Source organism: Miscanthus floridulus, chromosome 7 (genome assembly GCF_019320115.1).
Source record: "Miscanthus floridulus cultivar M001 chromosome 7, ASM1932011v1, whole genome shotgun sequence".
In the NCBI taxonomy this organism is placed as follows: Eukaryota; Viridiplantae; Streptophyta; class Magnoliopsida; order Poales; family Poaceae; genus Miscanthus; species Miscanthus floridulus.
The window spans coordinates 4,584,150-4,590,149 of record NC_089586.1 but is presented as its reverse complement, the minus strand read 5'-3'; positions in this window follow the sequence as shown (position 1 = coordinate 4,590,149).

Here is a 6,000-nt window from a genome sequence, read left to right as displayed (position 1 = left end):
AAGTAATTATATTAACTTACGAATAAGAACCTGTTTGGATACCCTCGGATCATAATAATCAGATTATGCAGTCATTTTGATCCAAACAGGGTTGATTATATGATGGATTATTGTAATCAAAACTCATGATTACCATAATCCCAAAATCTAGGTGAGACCAGGTTATTGAGGATTCTAAGTGCTGAAAGTCCAACTTGCCGCCCAACTAACTATCCAACTTGCCCTCCAACCGATTGTCCAACTTGCCAAACTACGGAGGATAAGACAGTAAATTCTCACTTTAACCAACCATAATCAATCACCACAATCCATTATCCATAATCCTAATTATAATAATTCTATGTATAATCCAGGTTATAATAATCCAGTTATGATCCAAACAGACCCTAACTCATAGGTACAAAAACATTCTTCTTTTCCCAAAAAGTAAATAAGTAGGAAATTAAGTACTTACATTGTTTACATAGAGATGCATGTATGCATTAAGTACCTTGATGACTGACACCTTGTACTTAACGTAACCTGGGTCGCAATTTGCCATTGGTGCATCTTGCGGTGGTCAGGTCGATACATAGCCAGGGATGATGCAATCTTCAGATCAAGCATATCAGATTCCGTTGTAACGATCAACCGCGAGGAGGCAATGCATGCATGGAAAATGATTCATGCAGAAATATCTCCTGCACCTTGCAGTTGCAGACCTTGCCACTACGGCCGCCCCACCCGCATGAGATTTAATCTGGCTGGTTATGAAGAAAGCACGGCGGTGTGTAGCCTCCCACCGCAGGCACACCGCAGATCGTCGTAAAGCCATCTTTGAATGGCATGCATGTCGCGTGCTGCTGGAACTCGGACGCTGGTAGGAGAATTGGAACACGCCACGGAGAGGAACGGGAGAAGCTTGTTGAAAAAGCGATGTCCTCGGTTAGATTAGATGGGTTCTCGGTCAAAAAAATAAAACACGGCACTTTTGGTAAACAATTTAGGCAGTTGTTTAATTTAATTTACATAATGGCAATGGTGAGTAATTTTTTAGAAAATCAAACTGATTGATCCCATGGTTATTGTTGCTAGTGATGACTAAAGCTTATTAAATTGACGGCCAGATGTTTCTGATTATTGTGAGAATTTCTAGGATATATTTTTTTTTCTAGCGTGTCTGGTGAGAATTAATGTGGTGCCTCCGTTGGAGCCTCCAATTAGTAATAGTAAGATGGACTCAAAGCAAGTCTTTTTTTTTTTGGCAAAGACTCATGTGCACCTTTTACTGAATATAAGTTCACATTTGCTAACTAATTAACTAGTTGCTAGCTGGGTTGTAAACACTTTTAGTACATCTGTTTGGATATTTAGGAGTAAAGTTTAGTCCATGATATCTAGTAAAGAAAGCTAAACACAAAACTTTGCCTAACTTATATTAATTAGTAAACAAGAGATCAACAAAAAACAAAACAAAAGTCCCACAAGCTACATACACCCCTCAAGACGATGACACACACTACACTAGTTTATTGAAAACTAAACAATATTAATAGAAACAAAAACTAAATAGTAGTAGCATTAGCAATAGCAGTTGATGTTGCGATATGTGCAATTGTGCATTGAAAGCTAGGTATGTACCATTCATAAAACTAGAAGCATAGCCTAAGTGTTCCCGCAGGAATTACGGATGAATTAGAATGAAACTAGACTAAATTACTTATATAGATGAATAAATTATTATAAATTAATTGGAGTGGATGACATGGCATACTAATAGCAACAATTAAATGCATGTCGAGATAGAATGGCTAGTGAGGTTTATGATTATAAGATATATAGATATATGTATAGATAGATGTAGATATAGATATAAATAGATGTAGATTTAGATATTGATATAGATAAATATAGATATAGATTTGATACCTATTAATTAGTTATATATAGTTAGATGGTAAAGACAGTAAAATGAAGATATTAGTACTACTTACTATCAGCAGTACAATATATAATAATTGTATTAATCAAGCAAGTACGTACGTTTGTGTTTCAATTATATTATTATTGTTGCATCAAATTAAAATGTTGTTGTTTGATTTTCTTCCTATGCAAATCAGAAAAGGAAAATAAAAAGGACGCGATCGAGAGAACAGTGCGGCTTAAAGCCGTACCCATTGAGTTTCCTATCGATGGATGGAGCTGAGATGTGACATCGTCCTGTATACTCCTACATTCGTGTTGGGGTTAGTTATTAGTTATCCAACGGATTTGCTAAGCTGGTACTACATGGAAGGTCACATACTCACACCTCACATGTACAGCACGTACGGGCAATATACAATCAAAAGCCAAATGCGTGCAGCAACGACTATTTGTAGCTATGTACCCATTTTTAATTTAAGGCAAAAAATACTAATATCTTAACAATAGTCCACCCTAAACTAAGGGCGCGTTTGGCGAGGCTCGTGATGGCTCCGCCTCCGCCTCCGCCTCCCAGGTTCCTGTGCATCACTGTGTATGTTCCTATGCGTCACTGCAGTGCTGAGAAAACTGGCTCAGTTGGCGTGTGTTCACAACCTGTGGACTGACTGTGTCATGCAGTAGTGCGACTCTGGCGATGATGTTTTCATGCGGACAACGGAGTGCAGACAAATGAAATGATCCATCGATCGATGGGAGACGAGAAAGGATTGAAAGCATGCATATGCATGCGTGTTTAGACGACCCAGCTGCTAGCTTATATTAGCTGATCGATTATTGTCGGTGAGGTGAACCGTCGCCGTCTTTCTCTTGCTTTCATACTGATGATGATGACGATGAAAATGTCAGCAGGAAGCAACAACTAACTACTCCATACCTGCAGGTTACTGTTCATGCCGATCCTGACTTGCTTTGCTGACACCATGTGTACGTTATATATGATCCATGCCCATGCATATATGTCTGCTCAGCATCAGGATATATTGTATTTTTTGTTGAACACGCAGAATATTGTGTATATATATACTGGAGCAAAAGCTAGCAGTTGAGATTCACTAATAATCACTACCTAATAACCATTCGCAACAAGATCATGATGGTCGTTAGACTTGTTGTGTAGTGTGACGCCGCCATCCATGCATTGTATTCCTGTTGCTACTATCATTGTCATATATAGTAAGTGTATATACCGACTACATACACTAGCTACCAGCTCCTGTGTACTAGTATGTCTGTTGCAACACAGGAGGATCAATGCAATATTTTCGCAACAGATTCAATTCTACTAGTTGGTGTGTACGTAGAATATGCATGCGCAGTATCTGAAAAGAAATAATCTAAGGCCCCGTTTAGATCCGATTTTTTTTGGGTTTTGGGTACTGTAGCACTTTCGTTTGTATTTGGTAATTAGTGTCTAATTATGGACTAATTAGGTTCGAAAGTTTCGTCTCGCGATTTCTCACCCAACTGTGCAATTAATTTTTTTCGTCTACATTTAGTACTCCATGCATGTGCCGCAAGATTCGATGTGACGGGTACTGCGCAAAAATTTTTGGGTTTTGGGGGAACTAAACAGGCCCTAAGCTAAGGCGTGACAAAAGCTCTACTAGTTGTTGCTACTGTATACATCGTCATATATATAACTAAATACGCAACTGATGCTGCTGCTGCTTTGGTTTATATATATATCATGGCATGCATGCATCATGCATGATAGAGATGCTAAAGTGCGGATGCAGAGAGAATCGCACTGCCACCACCACCAGCACTCAATCTTAATTAGCTTCTTTATTATCGTCTCTTTCGCGAAAGCAAATATATAGCAGTAGCGGCAGTTATAATATATATAATAATCGAACCTACATATATATACATAAACAAATGGATGTCTAAGAAATGAAGAAAGTAAAAGCACGAGGAATTAAGTATGTATAGTAGTAACACACACCGACTGTCGATGGGCACAAGCAGTTTTCTACTCGCGCTTATTAGATTAGCTTTCACCTGACGATTTCATTAACTGATACAGTCGTTTGTGACGAGTGTCGATCGCAGTAGCACAACAACTATAATTAATAATGAGCTAGCAACATGAATGAATACTGAAAACCGACGGGGATCGGATAAAAGTGACACTCGATCCATCGGTTGATTGCCCAAGTATAAAGCAAGCATGCATTGCATGCAACCATACTACGTATGCATCCTAATTGAAATGATGGACCTAATCATGCAGATATATCGTAGCAGCTTCAAGCAAAGATATGATGAACCTAATCATCATCATATCCACGTAGCAGCTCTAAAGCATTATATATACACACACATACATACATACAGGGAATACGTATAATATAGTTACATATATAACGACTACCCAAGCAAACAAAGATCATATATCTAGCCAGTGTGCTTAGAGAGAGTATATATACCCAAAACCCAACCAAGCAATTTAATTTATTTCTCTTAAATAGTATATAACTCATGTGCTATTTTTTTTACAGATTTACTCAACGGCAGTCTCCTGATATTTTGCTTACCCATCAGTCAACGTGCCCGCGCCTGAGCACACACACCTGCGCCCCGCTAAGGAGGAAGCAGACGGCGGCGAGGACGGAGACAGAGACCTCGCCGGCGTTAGGGTTCCAGCTTCTCCCGCTCCCACGCTCTCCCTCTCTTCTTCTCCATCTCCAGCGGGCATAGAAGGGGGTTTGGGGAGAGGAAGGCCGGTCAGGCGGTGGGGACGGTGGCGGGGCTGTTTAGGGGCCCTGGTGTTGGGTATCAATACTTAGGATACCCGGACAAGAGGGATTGACAGTCATCAACGACTGATCCACTCGGACGATTAAGGGTGTCGCCGCGGCTTCGCCTAACCCCGAAGATACGAACTCCGCCTCGCCCGACCCCAAGGGTGCGGGCTCCGACTCGCCTGACCCTAAGGATACGGGCTCCGCCTTGCCCGATCCCTCGGGCGACTTTTCACCTCGCCCGATCACAGGGACGAGGACTCCGTCTCGCCCGACCCCTAGGACGCGGGCTCCATCTCGCCCGACCCCTCGGGCGTGGGCTCCGTCTCGCCCGACCCCGAGGGTATGGACTCCACCTCGCCCGACCCCGAGGGTGTGGGCTCCGCTTTGCCCGACTCCTCGGGTGAAGTCCCGTCTCACCCAAGAAGGCCAAAGACGGTCCCACAGATCTAAGTGTGCATGCCCTTGGTCAATCCTCTAACACTAGGGAAGGGATGAGCACGCCCTAACATGACCCGCGACCATGACGGGCCATACCCAGGGCCACACGTCGCCGACAATGATGGACATACTGGCACTATGCCGCCTACTCCCCGTATGACCACGGATGGGAACGGTGGCCAACCATGTCGTCCGATGGGGCGGAAAAGAAAGCCATGACTTCTCCCTCTCTTTGTGTAAACTGCTTCTTCCCCTTCTCGTATAAAAGGGGAGGCAGGGCCTCCTGAAAGGGGGATCGACTCATACGCTCACATCACACCCGAACACACATCACCAGAGACTTTGGATCCTTTCCCTCTCTCATCCATTTGTAACCCCTACGGCAAATATTTAGTGCTAGTAACACAAGCAGCAGTAGCAGCGAACTAGACATAGGGTCGTTCTGTCTGAACCAGTATAAATCTTATGTCCTCTAAGCACACCATCTGAGCCGGACGTACAATCCACAGATTTACTCACCGGTGGTTCAAAACACCGATAGTTGGCATGCCAGGTAGGGGCTTTTGCACGTCTCGACGTCTTCATCAGGCTTCGGATGGCCAACCACGACATCAGCTGGGTCCCGGGCACGCACGTGCGCTTCGAGAGCCTAGACTTCCTCATCACCCTAGAGGAGGAGCTGGCATAGCTCTCTGCTCTAGTTGAACCCCGTCACCCCACCAGCCTCGACACGCTCATCGAGGCGCTTGAGGAACTATGGCTGCACACCCCGGAAGCTCGTGCCCCTAGGAGCGACCAGCCCCTCGGCTTCGACTACGAGAGGCTAGAGCGCTAGCTTGTCGCCTTCCTA